Source organism: Rhinopithecus roxellana, chromosome 16, assembly GCF_007565055.1.
Source record: "Rhinopithecus roxellana isolate Shanxi Qingling chromosome 16, ASM756505v1, whole genome shotgun sequence".
Taxonomy (NCBI): domain Eukaryota; kingdom Metazoa; phylum Chordata; class Mammalia; order Primates; family Cercopithecidae; genus Rhinopithecus; species Rhinopithecus roxellana.
In genome coordinates this window covers 81,497,020-81,515,850 of record NC_044564.1, presented here as the reverse complement: position 1 = coordinate 81,515,850, position 18,831 = coordinate 81,497,020, and positions in this window count along the sequence as shown.

The following is an 18,831-nucleotide window of genomic DNA, read 5'->3' as shown; positions in this document are numbered from 1 at the left end:
ATTTGAGGTATTGGTCTATTTTCTGTAAGTTATTAGTTTCTGTGCATAGAGGTGTTTGTATGACTCCTATTATCCACTAGATGTCTACAAACTGTAGACATGTTCTTTGTTGCATCCCTAATCTTGCTGATTTGTGATAGATATATCTATAGATATATATATATTTTCTTTTTTTGGTGTTGAGACTCAGTAAATACTGTACCCCAAAATGAAGTCCACAAAAGCAGGCTCAGAATGAAAGCTTTCCCTGACTTTTTGACTGTTAGTCTCATTCTTCCTCAAAGCTAGCCATAGAAACTAGAATCTGTCTTTCCTAAGGTGAGTCATAGAAACTAGAACCTCTTTTCACCAGAGCCAGCCATAAAACCTAAAAGGATTGCTGAAACTTACTCCTCCACCTTTCTGTGTAAAAACTGGTCTTGGAGAAATGTTCTGGCCTATGATGATTGATTGTAGGGCCTAAGACCTCCATTGATGTTGGTTTTGCTATAACTTTGTCAGCTGCTGTCATCTTTCCAAAGAATCAGCTCTTTTTATTGATTCTTCTCTATTGCTTTTTCCTTTCCAATGTCATAAGTTTCGGCTATGTATGTTTCCTTTCTTTTTCCTTTGAGTTTATTTTACTTTTTCTAAGTTTTATAAGTAGGACCTCAGATTATTGACTTAAGACTTTTCTTCTTTTGTAATGTATATGTCTACTTATTGCTGTAAATTTCCCTCACAGCATTGTTTTACCTGTGTCACATAAATTTTGATATATTGCATTTTAAATTTCATTTATTTGACTGTTTGTTTCCCTTAAGACCTCCTCTATAATTCATAAATTATTTAGAAGTTTCTTGTTTCATTTTCATATATTTGGAGATTTTTCTTTTGTTATTGATTTCTAGTTTGATTCTATTGTGGTTGGAAACAGCATTCTGTATAATTTAAATTACTTTTAAATCTGCTTAGATTTGTTTTATTGTCCAGAATACACTTATAGTATGCAATGTGCATTTTTGATGTTTTTGTATGGAATATTGTATGAATACCAATTAAATCTTATGGGCTGCATATGTTATTGGATTATTTTATGTCATGTCGATTCTGTCTGGTTGGTCAATCAATTGTTAAGAGAGAAGTGTTAAAGTCTCCAGCTCTACTTATGGATTTGTATTTCTCTGTTGGTGTTTTCAGGTTGTCGGCAAATACAGGCCCAAGTTCTAGGTTACGTGAAGCCCAGGAAGCTCATTATCATGTCATTCTTTGGATTCTGGGGTCCCTAGCAGTTTTCTTTTTTACTGACCTTTCAGAGAAATCTTATTTGTGTGTGTGTGTATAATAATATGTATAATATATAAAATATATATTTATATAATACATAAATATATTTATATAATATATATAATATAATATATATAATATATATAATTAATATATATAATATATATATAAAAAGTCAAGACCCTCAGCTCTACTTAGTAGAATAGGAAAAAGTACATCTACTCCATCTTCCTGGAGGGATTTTTTTCTGCTTTTTCTTTTTACTTTTCATCTGTGGTGTGCCACAATCCCATAAAAATACTTTTCTGCCATTTTAAGTTGTGTTCTCAACTTTGGTAGAAGTTTGAATTATATGGGGATTTTAAAAGTTACTCATATCACCCCCTATATATTCTGATTTAAGAGTAGTTATTGCTTGGATATTGAGAGTTTAGAAGTTGTCTCTATAATTGAAAATATTAAAGATGAAGAAACACTTATTTTAAGAAATTTGTGAAGGACAGGAAGTATCCCAATGCAGTCTACTCTCTTGATTCACCCATTTTGATCTTTTTTTTTCTATGAGATACTATATCAAATTTAAATACCCAAATCTTCCCACTCTGCCTGAGCCACTGACAGCTGAGTACATGTTGGTGTATCATCATCTTCCCTCCTAACTGGAAGCAAAATACTTACATAAAAATTCAGACACATCCACCTGTTACAATTTTATGCTTGCTTTGGTAACTATTTTTTTCTAACCACATTTCTTATAATTAAATTTTGGAGCTGAACCAATAAATTTCTGAAAATATGGGATACTAAAAAATAAAATCTCAGCTAAGTGAACATTCTAAGTTTCATTTTTATGTTTGACATACCTGCTTACACTCCAATGTCTTTGATGCCCAAAGGTCTTTTGAAGTTATAATGTTAACAGCAAGATTTTGATCTTATAATCAGCGGAAATGTCATATGAATGCAATGCTCTTGGGCTCTGAGCACTGGTATGAGTAACATAAATCAGTAGGTAATCATTTCTGTTGGATTGTGTTTTGATAAATTTGGATTTTTTTTTTCACACAGTGAATAACTTCCTACTATAGAGAATGCTTAGTTCATAATTTGGTATTAGATGTTCACACACCTAGAGTATATTAATCACTTAAAGCTCCATCTATCCACACTGTTGTATTGAAAACTAAGTTATCAGCACATGCTTTCTGGAAGACCCATGCAAACCATAGCATTTTGGGCCAGCCTTAACATTCATGTTCCTCTCATTGCAAAATACATTCATTCCATCCCAGTGGTCCCAAAAGTTTTAACTTATTTCAATATCAACTCAAAAGTCCAAAATCCAGAGTCTCTTCTGAATCAGATAAGGATGGAGACCCAAGGCAAATTCCAAGACAAATTCCTCAACTGTGAGCCTATAAAATTAACAAGAATACATGCTTCCAAATACAATGGTGACATGGGCATAGAATGGAATTTTCCATTCTAAAATAGGCAAAAAGGAGTAACTGGTTCCAGTAAGTCCAAAACCCAATTGGAAAAACTATTAACTCTTGAAGCTGGAGAATAATCTCCTTTGACTCCATGTCCCTCATCCTGGGCACAATGGGCCAGAGTCTGAACCTCTAAGACCTCAGGAAGCTCTACCCCTATGGCTTTATTGGGCTCAGTTCACCTCTAGCAGCTCTCATTGGTTGGAATCTCATGCCTGCAGCTCTCCCAGGCTGAAACTGCAAAGCTAGTCGCTCTACACTTTTGGGGTCCTGGGAGTGGCCCCACATCCATGGGTCCATAAGGCATTTCACTAGTGGGGATTCTCTGTAGCAGCTCCAACTCCACATTTTTGCTTGGCCTTGTCCTATTAAAGCCTCTCTTCAGTGACTCCACCCTTGTGACAAGTCTCTGCCTGAGCCTCCAGCTGTCTATGATATCATAAACATTTGAAATGTAGGTGAAGGAAACCATGTCCTACCATTCTTGCATTCTGGGCACATGCAAAATTAACACTGGGGGTGTCACAAAGGTTTGCAGCTGATACCTTCTTGAACAACAGGTGTAGCCACACCTGGTATCACTTGAAGCACTGCTGGTGTGGCCAAGGAGTGTTGAGCTGGAATGCAGGGAACAGAAAGTTGAGGTGGTTCTGGGCACTGAACAGGTGGAGAGCTTCCCAGCTTGAAACCATTCTGCCCTCCATGAGCTCTGGGTCTGTGATGGGAGTGGCAGCCTCAAAGCTCCCTGAAGTGCCTTTGAGGTCATTCTTCCATTGTCTTAATGATCTCTTCTATTCCTGCTAATCTCTTTATCAAATGATCTCTTGACCCCACCCCCTGGTTTGCTCTCCTGAAAACATTATTTTATTCTTTACATGGCCAGCCTCAAAAATTTCAAAAACTTTCCATTCTGCTCCTCATCTAACAACAAATTCCTTCTTTAGGTATTTTTTACCTCTGGAATCTTACTGTATACTGTTAAAAGTAGCCTCACGGGTTTTAACATTTTACTTAGAAATTCCATTCACCAGCTGTTCTAGTTTATCACTCTTAAATTCCCTTTTCCATAAAGGCTTTGGGCTTTTCAACACTTTGATTCTCCATTCTATTTGAGGTCCCATCAGAATAGCCTTAACTGTTCATATTTCTATCCACATTCCGATCTTTAAGAAGTCCAGGCTTTCCTTCTTCTGAGCCTTCGCCAGAGTTCCCTTTAATGCTCAGTTTTATAGCAATCTAGGCTTTTTCTAGTCTTCTCCTCCAAAGTATTCCAGCCTCTACCTGTTACCTAGTTTCAAAGCTACTTCTGATTTTTGTTATTTGTTACAGCAGCAACCTCACTTCTCAGACCAATTTTCTTCTGTAGTTTATTCTGTGCTGCTATAATAGCATACCATAGACTGGATAATTTATAAAGAAGATAAATTTGTTTCTTACAGTGTTCCAAGGTTTGAGGGCTGCATCTTGTGAACGCCTTCTTGCTGCATCATGCTATGGTGAAACGCAGAAGGTCAAGAGCACAACCGCAAGAGAGATCCAGCAAAAATGGGTCAAACTCACTTTTATAACAAATCCGCTCTCAAAATAACAAACCTGCTCCCATGATAAAGACATTAATCCATTCCTGAAGGCAGAGCCCTCATGACCTACTCATCTTGTAAAAGGTCCATCTATCAACATTGTTGCATTGGGGATTCAGTTTCCAATACATGCTTTCTGGGGACACATTCAAACCATGTGATTAAGGTGATACCAGCAACATAAAATATACACTTGAAAGCTTAGTGGTTTAAAAATAATTTTTTTTCCTCTTAGTAAAGTCCCAAATTTTAGCTTTGTCAGTCATTCAGGGACCAAGCATGATAGAAGAGATGTCATTTTTTAACATGGCTACCAATGTTTCCCTGTACCAGAACAAGGGGGAAAAGGTTTGTGCTAGAAATTTAATAGTCTGAGCCTGGAAGGGGTGTACATCCTGTACACTCATATTTCATTGCTTAGAAATTCTAATTACATACCTACACCTAAATGAAAGCAATACGTTAGCTGGTCAGTTTCTACCTTTACTGATCCTGTTATACATATTGTCTGATTTTGTTGGATTGATATGATGTGAAATCATTTTATTGATGAAAAGACTGAAGCTTTAAGAGAATAAGTAGATACTGTAAGGCCAATGAACTGTACACAGATAAAAATGGGAGAGCAGGATTTTCTAACTCTAAAACAAAGTGTTGCAGATACAAAATGAAACACTATAAGCACTTCAGCTAAAGACAATGAAGTGAGCCAAAAGTATTTAATAATTTCTAATTTATCAAAAATTAGTATTTTGTTATTTAATATTACTTGAAGGGTGTTTTCACTAACATTTCTTTTTTAGTATGTTAAACTAAATCTTTTGCTTATGTGGGAAATAAAATACAACCCAAATGCAACTTGATTCTGTATACAAAACTGCTGAGGCTATGTCAGATATTTCTAGCTATTACAGCATTTTGTTGCCTTTATCAAATCCAAGCAATATACGGTAAGGTACTGAAATTCACCAGCATATTTTCGGTCCTAAGAAAAAGCAAAAGTTACTTTAAGAATAAAATAACATGGATTCCCTTAGTTAACACAAAGTTAAATTTTGTTGTTGTTTTGAGACAGGCTGTCAATCTGTTGCCCTGGGTGGAGTGTACTGGTACCATAATAACTCACTGAAGCCTTGATCTCTCAGTCACAAGTAATCCTCCTCACTCAGCCTCCCATGTTGCTGGGACTGCAGGTATGTGCCACAACATCCAGCTAATTTTTAAAAATATTTTTAGTAGAGACAAGGTCTTACTATGTTGTCCAGGCTGGTCTTGAGCTTCTAAGCTCAAATGATCCTCCCACCACAGCCTCCTAAACATCTGAGATTACAGTCATGAGCCACTGTGCCTGTCCTATAAAGTTAAATTTCAAAAACATTATCCTAGGTGCCATAAATCCTAGGCTAAATTTGAATAGTTAGGGAAAAAAAGGCTTAATAAGATGGTTCATTTTTGTTTTTATTTTTGCTTTTTTGAGACAGATTCTTACTCTGTCACCCAGGCTGGAGTGCAGTGGTGAAATCTCCCCTCACTGCAAACGAATCGTTCAAACGATTCTCATGACTCAGCCTCCAAAGTAGCTAAGACTAATAGGTGCATGCCACCATGTCCAGCTAATTATTTTTTATTTTTAGTAGAGATAGGGTTTTTCTGTGTTGGCCAGGCTGGTCTTGCATTCCTGGCCTCAAATGATCCTGCTTCAGATTCCCAAAATGCTGGGATTGCAGGTATAAATCACCATGCCCGGCTAGATGGTACATGTTTTTATTGTTAATAAACAACCCAGTTATTTGTGGCAATTAAGATGTATAGACACAGGCGGTTCTTGGCTATTATCGTAATTTACAAAGAAATTTATATTTGCATCTTAATTGTGAAGATGACTGCATATAAGTTTTTATGGGAAAATATGTAATATTAGTATACAAAGTAGTGGAGGAAAAGTTTTAGGTTCTTATGCATAAAAGGCCTGCATTTGAGAGTACAGTGACACACTCCACCAACAATTCTGTAATACCTCTAACAATCCTATAAAATTAGCCACCAAGAAAACTTTGGAATAAGTAACACAACACATTGCAAACCTCACGAAAATAAACTCAAAATTGTCATTTGTGGACCAATTATTTCTTGGTAACTTCATATCACAAAAAATACCTTTTAGGTTCATCACTCTTGCTAAGAGTTTGTGAATGGAGATGTGGTAACATGCTATTGAAAGGAGAAAGGGAATAGAATCAGAGCAAATTAAAATGTATGTTAATAAAAAATGTATTTCTACAGTATTCCAGGTGAAAAATAAGGTCAAGTCAGAATCTTAATGCGTCGCATAGAAAAAGAAATAAATGACAGTCTAAAAATTTACATTTAGTATTTTAACTTTCAAAGCGAATTCTTATATTTTACCTGCTCCATACTTTATATGAATGTCTAAATTATTTTGCATTTTGATTGCCAAAGGGGAAATTTTATAAAAATGTTCTATAAGGTAATTCTCCTTTATACATGGATAATATACATAGGTTGAGATCAGTGGTATAAAAATGACAAAGTAAAATTTTGACTGTAATCTAAATCTCAACTAGGATTGTGGTTAGCACAAATTCGACAAATTCGACTTCTTAGTGTTCTTAGATTGTAAAAACTAATATTTAAAATATTTATTTGAAAAAGAAAACTGAATAAAAGTCCATTTCCTTTTTCTGAATTTGTTTTTTGAAGAAGTTTAAACCTAATATGAAATCAGATTTAAAATTATACAGAAAAAGTGCACATTATCACAGAGACAAGTTTGGTTGTTATAATTTAGTGTTTTCTTTTTACTAATTTATAAAACCACTATGCCCTGAAGGACATTTTGACACTCAGGCAGGTCAAAGCTTTAAAACTTGAAGATGGGCCAGGCGCGGTGGCTCACGCCTTTTGGGAGGCTGAGGCGAGTGGATCACAAGGTCAGGAAATCGAGACCATCCTGGCTAACAGGGTTGAAACCCTGTCTCTACTAAAAATACAAAAAATCAGCTGAGTGTGGTGGCGGGTGCTTGTAGTCCCAGCTACTCAGGAGGCTGAGGCAGGAGAATGGCATGAAACCCAGGAAGTGGAGTTTGTAGTGAGCAGAGATGGTGCCACTGCACTCCAGCCTGGGTGACAGAGTGAGACTGTCTCCAAAAAAAAAAAAAAAAACTTGAATATATGTATTAAAAACAAATAACTTCTATCAAATTATAAAATTGCTTTACAATTTAAAATGTTTCAATTGCATATTTTAGAAGTGGGACTCTAGTGGACCTAGAAGTTTATTCTCCAGATATTCATTTAACTTCCCTAAATTCTGGGATGTTTATTTATAGTGGTTTGATTAGTTAGTAAAAATTGACCAAGCAAATTAGTGAATACAATTGAATTGGTTTATATTTACAAATACAATGTGTTTTGTTTCTTTACCCTGACATACTTGTTGAAATTATTAATTTTAGGCAGAGATTATTTTAAACTCTACAGTAAGAGAACATTACATCCACTTAAATTATTTAGCATGGTACTTTCAAATAATCACTTAAATTAATTAAGGTTTTAAAATATACAGAAAACTACACTAGAAATATTATTGGAATGTTGAAAAATGTTTCCAGAGTGAAAGTATACAATATGTATACAATATTGATATTTAAGAATCTATTAAAATGAGCACAGTTTTGCCCAAATAAGAGAATGCATGCCAATATTGCGTCGTTGATAATTGAATAGGCTGGCATCCAAATCTTAAATCCTATTCTCATATCCAGAAAAAAATTAAAACACTGGGACATAATTAAAATATAGTGATGCTTTATAATTAGAACAAAAACTACAAGCAATTATTTAGGAAAATGTTTTATTTCTCGAGTGCACACAAAATATTACTGAATTGGTTCTTTTTACCTTTTGCATAGTATATAAGCTTAAGAATCAGTCGTCATGCAATATCCAATTTCACATTACTAAATTTTCTGAAATATGGATGGATTATAATGTGAACTTTGACTAATTTTTAAATAATAAGACCAACTGTTGGCTACTGTAAAAGTTATCAAGCAAAAGTCTTAAAACCAAGAGTAAAGTAAAAATGTGATGAATTTTTAAAAGTAACATAAAAAACAAGAGACCTGATGACCCCTTGTATAATAAAGAAATAATTTTTGTGAATCTAATCTTTTCCAAGATTCCACAAAGAGTTGTATGCTTTGGCAGGTAATTGATAGCCGGATAAGAATAAAGAAGCATAAAGCACAATTACAACCATAAAACTAAATATTAACAAATATCATGGTAATGTAATATTTGAAAACAATTGAATGGCTTAATGTATCTCCAATCATAACCACAAGAAAATAACATGATTATTAATATGACTTCACGGCAACAGTGGTAATTACGTACATCAGTGTGACACAATGCATGTCAGCCTTTTCCTCTAAACAGATTTGTTAATTTATAGTAATATCAGATAATAACCAATTATTCTATAAGTGGATAAGCTTTTTTTAAAAAAAATAATATGGCAATAACTGAAATGGAAAAACAAAAATATTGCCCACTCTGACATCATCTAATTTCTGCAATATGCTTACTTGTCCTTGTTACTTTCTTGTCTTCATCAACAAGCCATTCACAATGAAAATAGTAGTGATGACTTCTTAGAGGGGGGATAATGAGACATTTAAACTTTATTTACCTTCAAAATTTTCTTACAGATTCATATGTTACCTCTGTAATGAGAAAAGAAGACCACATACTTTATTTCTAAAATTATTAGGGAAAAAATCTGAGTGTTAAGAAGATATAAGTAGAATGTATTATAACAGAATTTACCAGATTTAACCTCCTGGGCTTTTCTCTAACTTAGGAATCTTACCACTCATGTCTACCTTGAAGCTGAAATAATAGCAAAAATAGCAATCTTTGCTTAGTATAACTAGAGCACTGATTTATATATGTAAAAAGTAAATAAGACAATTTGATCAAGATTCTAGATTAGATAGGCTTGTCAGGGAGACTTTAGAAGTTATAAGTTTTACAAAAAATAGAATTTAGCTTTTCTCTGATAACATCTAGACAGTAGCAAATAAAACACATTTCAACACTTCAAATATAAATGAAAGCTGAAACTCCAAGTTTATCTTTTTAATTATAAAAATAAAAACAATGAAAGATTTAAAATACAGCACAGAAGACAGTAAATTCCCATCTATGTCAATGTGTGTTTGTTTAAACAATGACAGTATGCATAGTGGGGATTTATTCAGATTAGAAGAGTTAGTTTATTGAATGCAATAAAATTTTTATGAATCAGTCTTCATTTCTAAGGAGGTATAATTGAAATTGTTGTCTTTTGCACATTTTGTAGTTGGATTTTTGTTTTTGTTTCTACTTTTGAGGTTGAGTTCTTTATGTTCCAGACGTTAGCTCTTAGTAGACTATGTGGTTTGTAAGTATTTTCTCCTAATCTGCCTTTTCATCTCCTGCAAGGGATTTTTTCACAAAGAAAATGTATTTCATTTTAATGAAGTACAATTAATATTTCCTTTCTGGGATCATGCTTTTGGTGTGAAGTCTAACATCCATTTGGCTAAATATTAATCCTGAATACTTTCCCTATTTTTTCTAAAGTTTTATTGCTTTACATTTGACATTTAGGTTCATATTAATTTTTGTATTATGTATAAATTTTGAGTTCCATGGGAATTTTTGCCATTGTTTTAGTTTTGTTTTGTTTTGTTTTGCTTGGCACTGTGAATTTTAATGTCTCTTGTTTGGAGAAGGAGAGGTCACATTACAGACTTTTGAAGACATCTCAAAGGTTATCTGGCACAGAAAGGATTTGGTTCAGTTTTACTCTGGATTAGGATACAGAAAGGAATGTAAAGTTGGTGATCCAACATCCTCTGAGTTTAGGTGGATAGAAGGTCAACACAGATGTGTTTTGGGAGAGACGGAATTAGGTGCATGCTTGAGTTGTGACCAAAGCAGTTGATCCTGATGGGATACTTGGGGGTGACCAAGAGCAGTCAGGCTGGGTAGACACTGTTGTGACAGCCTCTCACTTCCCAGTTCACCAGCTCACTGCTCTGGTATCAGCTGGATCTCTCTGGGACCCACCCACAGATTTCCTGGCATGGGTGATGTTCCTGCTAATGTAGATGCTGAAGTCTCCCACTATGGTCCCCAGCAGCATCAGCTGAGTTGGTGAGGCCTATCATGACCCTGGAGGCATGAACCACATTGTACCCTTTTCAGACAATGGTTGCCACAGCTCATGTAAATGATGAGGTATAAGAGCTACGTGTAAGAGCTTCCTTCGCAGGTACTGGCGGTGCTTAGAAAGGACGCTCTCCGATGCCTTCAGCATCTTCATCCACACCAGCTTGGAGACCCGCTTCTCAAGGCACAGGAAGGAATAGGTACCAGCACCTGAGTCCTGGAGTCTGAGTTTCATGTGTTAATTTATAGATATTCCATTCTTCCAGCACCGTTATTTGAAAAACTTTCTTCCATTCAGTTGTTTTTACACCATTATCAAAAATCAGCTGGGCATATTTTTGTTGGTCCAGTTTATTTTCTGTATTCTTCATTCTGTCCCATTAATCTATGTCTGTGATCTGCCAGTATCTTAGTCTTGATTGCTGTGGCTATACAGTAAGATTTAATATCTATTAAAGTGAAACCCCTTACTTCATTATTCCTTTTCAAGGTGATTTTAACTATGCTAGTGCTGTGATTTGTCTGTTTTGATCATGCATCCTGAAGTCTTGCTGAATCCAGTTCTTCATTCTAGGAATGTTATTTTGTAGATTGCTAGGTAGAAAATCATGTTATCTGTAAACAGGAATAGTTTTCTTCCATCCTTTCCAAGGTTTTTTATTTTTGACTTTTATTTCTTTATTCTCCTTTATTGCAGTAGAGTTTCCAATATTATTATTATTTTAAGTTCCAGGGTACATGTGCTGAACGTGCAGGTTTGTTACCTAGGTATACACGTGCCATGGTGGTTTGCTGCACCCATCAACTCGTCATCTAGGTTTTAAGCCCTGCATGCATTAGGTACATTAGGTCCTAATGCTCTCCCTCCCCTTGCCCCCATCCCCCGACAGGCCCTGGTGTGTGATGCTACCCTCCCTGTGTCCATGTCTTCTCATCGTTCGACTCCCAATATTATGATAAGAGCAGACATTCTTGCTATATTCCTGGTCTTAGAGTGAAAGTGTTGTCTTTCACAATTAGTATGATGTCAGCAGTAAGTTTTTGGAGATGTTTTTCATTAAGTAAACTTAATGTCCATCTAATCTTAATTTGCTGTGAGCTTTTACTATGCATAGGTATTAGATTTTTTCAGATGCTTTTTTCTTCATCAATTGATTTTACTATATGATTTTTCTTCGATAGCTGTTATTATGGAGTCGTTCCTTGATTAGTTTTAAAATGTAGACACAGCCTTGCATACCTGGAATAAATCTCACTTGTTTGTAGTATGTAATTCTTTCTATACATTGTTGGAATAAATTTGCTAATTTGTTGAATTTAAAGTGAGTTAATGTAAACAGCATTAAGTGAGTCATCTTTTGTTATTGTTGTTTCTGCTTCTTCCTTTATCCACTCTGCCAATCTGAGCCTCTTATTTGGTATATTTAGACCATTTATATGTAACTATTGATTTTTTATTTTATCATTTTCTGTTTTTCTCTTACCTCTTAATCTTGTTGTCTTCTGTTGGTTATTTGAACAATTTTTAGGGTTACATCTTGATTTATTTCATGTTTTTGATTATCTTTAGTTTTTATTAGTAGTTGCTCTCTAAGTATCTACATATTATGACTTATCAGTTTACTTATATTAATATTGACCACTTCAAGCAAAATGTGGAAACCTTATTTCCATTTAGATCCTCTTAATTTTCCCACTTTTAAATATCTTTCTCAAATATAAGATAGTGTTACTTGACATGAGTTTTTACCTACCTGCTGTATGTTTTTATTTTTCCTTTGTCTTTAGTTTTCAGAAGTTTAACTATGGTGTACCTTGGTATATATTTCTTTAGGTTTATCATTTTGGGGATTCGCTTACTTTCTTGACTCTGTAGGCTATCGGTGTCTGTTGCCAATTTTAGGAAGTTTTCAGCTATTAATTATTGAATACTCTTTTTGCATCACTTTCTCTCCTTTGGGAATCCAGTGACACAAGGTTTTTCTTTTATTGTCCCACAGGTCTCTCAGGCTCTGTTCATGTGTTCTCAGCCTATATTGTTATAGGCATTCTATTGATCCAGCCCCAAGTTGAGTAATTCTATTCTCTGCCATTAACACTACACTGTAAATTCCATCCAGTAAGTTATTTATTTCTGTTATTGTGTTTCTCCATTACATGTTTTTCATATAGTTGTTTTAACTTCTATTTCTTTACTGAGAATTTGTCTTTTTGTATTTGTCTCAAGGTCATCTGTAATGCTTGTTTAAGCACTTTTATGCTATCTGCTTTTTAAGTATTTCTCAGATAATTTCAGCATCTGCTTCATCTAGCTGTTGGCATCAGCATTTTTTTTCTCATTCAAATTGTGAATTTCCTGGTTCTTTGTATGGCAAGTTATATCCCCTTGCATCTTGAACATTTTGTCTATTCTGTTAGGAGATTCTAGGTCTGATTCTGGGACCATGCCAACCTTCCAACATGGTGTCCCTAAGTGGAGGAGAGAGTCTCAGGCCTTTGAGGACAAAAAGGCATTGCATGCCAGGCTGCTCATTATGGCAAGATGACACTGTTCCTAAGCTAATGGGTGCCTTAATGCAGAAGTAGAACCTCATACACAGTGGGGAAAGGTGAGAATTTCTAAGGTTTGCAATTTGCTGTAGTAGGATACCTCCTCTCAGCAGGGGGAAGAAGGATGCTTCCAGGGATGGATGCTTCTTTGTGTTGAGATTCATCTAGCTACCTGTTGCCATCTAGCTACCTCTCATCTATGAGAGAATATTTGAAGTTTCAGGGCTTTATAAACAATATGGCTTCCTCAGCCAAGCCACTTATTTAGTGGCTCCTTGCTATTGACACTACATTTCTTTCAGTGAGAGACAGTAGTCAGCCATGAGGCTTCCTATGCCAGGCCATTTTTTGTAGCCCAATTTATCCTGCAAGTTCTGCCTGAATACCCAGTGTCTCTGGGTGGGTGATAAAAGTCCAAAGTTTATGGAGATAGAGGGTTTCTAAGATGGGCATTTTTCTGTAGTGTAACCCTCCTTGTTACTACTGTCAGTCCATATCAGTGTCTTTCAGTCTGAGGGGACCGTTTCAGACTCGCAAGGACAGAGGCTTCTCGTGCCATGTGCACATGCTGCTGGACTCATGTATGTTTTCATCAGAATTCCAGTTCTAGCTGGTGAAAGAATATGCCTACATAAATGGCTTTCTGTGGGCATTGGGAACTCCCAGGCTTGTGTTCCCTTATTATATTAAGTGAGGTTTGTAAAATCTTGGTGTCCTCTTGTCTTAGAATTCTTAAGAAATTTGCTTTCCTGTCTCCTCCTTTCCTACTTCTCCTTTGGCTGTCTCTTACATTATTTCCAGAATTTATAGCAGCACTTAGCAGAGAAGGGCAGGGAGAAACAAATACATGACATTGCATTCAGGCCAAAAGTCTCCTTGCGTATTTTTCACCTGTATTAGCTGCATACACTTATGGTTGTTTTCTTTTTTTATAACTAATTTTTTATAATTATTAAATGTCCCTCTTTAATAAACTCTATTTTAGATACGAGTTTATTTTGTTAACATAAATACCAATTTCTCTATACCAGCCCTTCTGCTCTTCATGTTTTCAGTTACATATTTTTTCTATCTATTTAAATGGAACCTATTTGTGTTTTTAAAGTATACTTCTTTTATCTAGCTGACAATGGGGATGTTTTTAATATTAATCTCAGCCTCTTAATAGAATGTGCAGGTGATTAAATTTAATGGGAATTCTGATATGATTTAATTATTTTAATTAGGTTTGTCTAGTCTGGTTTTAACTATGTACTGTTTTTATTTTCCTATTTTCTTTTGATTATTTAATATGTTTTAGAATTCCCTTTCAATTTAATGTATAGGGTTTTTCCCCCACTATATCACTTTACTTTTTTTTAGCAATTACGTAGTCTTATAATACGTATCTTTAACCCTTTATGGTCGATTTAATGTTTACATTGTACTATTTTATATAATATGTGAAGACCTTTCAAACGAAACCCATATACTGTCACTCTGAACCTTCATGTTTCAGTGGCCATATGTATTATGTCTACACGTTATAAATTTTACAAAATAGTGTTATAATTTTCCCTTTGAATATTCATAATGTCATGAAAAATTAGCACGTTATGTTTACCTATATATTAATATTTTCAATATTCTTCATTTTTCCTGAAGATACACATTTCCATCTGGTATGCTTCCCTTCAGCTTGGTGAAATTCCTTTGACATTTCCTGCAGAAGTCAGTCGGTAAAAAATTCTTAGTTTTTAAAAAATGTGAAAAAGATCATTTCTTTATTTTTGAAGAATGTTTCCTGAATATAAAATTATCAGCTGATAGTTACTCTTTTGGCATGAAATGCATTGTTCTATTGTTTGCTTGCTTTCATTATTCCAATGTGAAATCAACTGTAATGCTTATTATTACTTCTCATATATAATATTTGATTTTTCTGCCTGCTTTTTAAGGTTTCAACTTAAGCTCTATTTTTAGTTAATTTAACTGTCATGTGCCAGGGTATCTATAATGCTAGATCCTCTTCATGAAGAAAACATCTAGTACAATAAATACAGCCTGCAGATTGTTGTAAATGCAATAAAATAAAATGCTATGATAAAGAGTGCCAAAGTAGGTTGTAAAAAGAACTCTATATTAATAGGTAAGGATTATTCTAAGGAGCTGATATTGAAGTGGAGACCCAGAGGATAATAATAAAACAACTGTCAAGGCACCATAAGAAGAGTGCATAGGATGATATAAAACTGACAACAATGACACCATTTAAAAAAAATGGTTTCAGTGTTAGGAGCTGACATTAATTTGCAATGGTCAAGGGGGCTGGACAGTGGCCTGAAGTTTGGGTAGACAATATAGAAAATATTAGCATGATAGTCTTTGAATTTTACATTAATTGCATTGAAGAGTCAGTGAATAATCTTAAGTAGAGGTCTGATTTATCCTGAGTTACATCTTTTAAAATTTTTACTCTGTTTATATTGTGAAGAATAAATAAAAGAATGGTAAGCATAGAAGCAGGTTGAGAATGTAATTAAGGTACAATATTAGTCCAGAAGAGAGGTGATGGTGGTTTTTGAATAGGGTGATAGTGGACATAAAGATAATTTGATTTGATATTTATTTTGGAATTAAGTTTTGATAGTTGTAGCTAATTTGAGAGGCATTATAAAAATGTGCTTCAGAAATATTGTAAACATTAATAGATGGTTAAGTTTTGTGATCTAGAAAAATGATACCAACATACTCTGTTTTTAGGACAATATTTTTTGGGTCATTGTATAAACTTTTTGTTCATTTTACTTTTTGGGGGACTGATATATATGATACTTTAATCCATAAAAATGCAGATATGAACCTAAGCTAAATTCCATACAAAAATACAATTATTCTCACCTTCCAACATCACAACTCAAAGAAAATATGGCCGCTCATGGTAATCCAATGAGGGTGTTTATTTGATAATGAACTACTAAATTAAGTATATGAAATACCACTAAAGTATATGAAATACCACAGAAGGATAATTTGCCTTTTCTAATGTAGATTGCTGGGGCTGTGCCAGCTATTAAAACCTAACAGAATTGACCGTCAAGAAGAGAATGCTGGATGTCCAGTTATTTCATGCCTTAAGTCTAACTTTCATGTTCCTGTGATCCTTCATCAGATCCTATTATTTCATTGAAAGTATTTTGTCTTGGATTACTTCTTAATTTTATTTGAAAATATACAGACTTGCAGAATTTATAAAGATCTATAAGGATATAAAATTACATGGGACTTATAATAATTTTAATTGGGTGATATCTAAATCTACTAGGCTTTAAAATGCAGTCTTTTTTCTCTTTGTTTAGGCCATATGCTCCCTATCATTTTAGCACAAATATAAGTTTTAGATGAAAGTTAAAATGGAAACATGAACATACATAGTGTGAAATGTTGGAATAAAAAAATACACACAAGTGTACTTAAGTATACAACTGCCTCTGATTTCTTGAAATACACAGACTCTAGTTTAATTCAACCTTAACTATTGGACCATCAACTCTCAGCAGATAGGGTTTCAAAGTCATTATGCTGTTGTACTTTGGGAAATTTTGACTTTTCCTCACTAAATATTTAAAAGTAGTAACAGTTGAATTAATTGCAGGGCTAGGTTAGCTCCAGAATCTCATGAGTCTAGAGTCATCAACATTGCGAAAGGTGAACACGGATACTTCATTCAAAGATACTACTGGTCTGTTGGGTGCTGATTCTGCATCTGACTATGGCATTGATGACTGGCAGTTAGTTTAGGTTCAAATGTCATATCCACAGCTTATGGAAAGAAATCTTATTGTCCTATGATACGGCAAACATTTTTTAAAATACTCAAAGTATGACCCTCCCTTTTTTCTAAAAATGTTATTCAAATTGAAAAATGTTTTCCTCAATCTACAGAAAATTCAGAAATTGAACCACATAAAATTAATTTAAATATATTGTTGAAATCTCTTCCATTTGATAATTCATCTTTCTCCTGAAAGTATTGGATAATTTCCTCATAATGCCAAATATTCTCGCTTCAGTTTCTCTAAGGTCAACTTCTTCTTATTACTCTTCTTTTTCTCCTTGTAGGCCCATTAGTCTCTTCATATTCCTAACTCATTTGTTTTTCTCTCATGTGTTTAGAAATTGTTTCCATTAAGAATTCTGACTCAATATTATGTATCTTTTCCTTTGATCTTTGTATTCTTTCCTGCTACTCATTTTATTCACGTCAATTTGATGACATTTTCACACTCTTGTTAAAACACAAGTTTATTTGTCCATCCCTATGACAAACCACAGCAAATTTTCTATGGTCATTTGACTTATTCTGAAATAATTGCCTTCTCTTTCATTTAAATTTGTCCAAAATCAAACTTCTTTATTTCTTTCTATAATTTTTTTTTTAACATTTCCCTAATTGCTCTCCTGATAGCTAAATCCTGGAACTGTTTTTCTTTTTTTCCATTTCTCAATGTCCGCTTATATTTAGGTACCATCCTATGGTTTATTAACAATAGTACTTATAAGGCTATCCCTTAAATGTCAGCTTCTGGCAAACTATATTTTAGGATAATAAGAAAAACAGAATATGGTTAGTTACTAGTCAGGCCTTGTGACTTAAGTTTGTTGGAGTTACACAATCACAGTAAAGTATCTTGAAAGAACTCAGTTATGAGTTATTCCTAAAGATCGAACTCCATTCTTCAAGTCTCAAATGACCTCTCATGTTATTCCTGAATATGAAAATTTCCACTTAGAGATAAACACCTAGTAGAAATGCAGCAGTTCTCTTGTTAAAGAAAACACAATAGGTTTCCTCTTCATAGAGACTTCAGTCCATTTGTAGTGGCTACATGGATTATAATGTTAGGAGGAAGTCTGAGGTCATAGTTAGGATCAGCTAGAAATATAACTGTTAGTAATCATAGATACCTGCCTTGGACATGGAAACTGAGAGTGATGTCTAAGTGCTGGCTTTATCATTCTTTATATAACAATAACAAGAGGAAAAAACTGACATCTTTAAGAAGGGAAATTGCAAATGACAACACCCATGTAGAAAGTTACAAGGAGAACAAAAGTTTTGAAGGCAGGGGAAGTCATAATAAAACAGTTGCTGCAATAGTTCAGACCAAGCAAATAAATACATGTTTAAAGAAAGATGAAAGAAAATGAAGAAATGACAAATCAGAAAGCATTTTCACCATTACAATGTATTGCAGTTAATTGCTGATTAGATGTGGAGGATGAGAAGGAGATGGAAGTTAAGAAAGGTACTTAGACTTATTGCTAAAATAGTGTGGACTGTAACACTGATGAAAATATATAAGAAAAAGTACATTTAAAGGAAAGGCAGATGTTTTGTTTAGAATATCTCTATCTTTTTTGTTTCCAAGTTGCTTACATCCTTTCAAGACACTTGGGTTTCTGTTCATTATGTTTTATTTTTATCAACCTTTACACTGTTCTATAAATGCTGTGAAATGAATACAACACAATACAATAATGACTAAAGTCTCCTTACTCTTCAGTCTGAAATCAAGTCTTTACCTCCATTCCCCAGAGATAATTGTAGTTACTAGTTATTTATTTTACATGGATTTGTGTATATGAGGGGTTCTGGACTTTTGGTTTTCAGTACAACTTACAAGGAGCTGAGAAGTAACCACTGGATCCTAACAAATAAA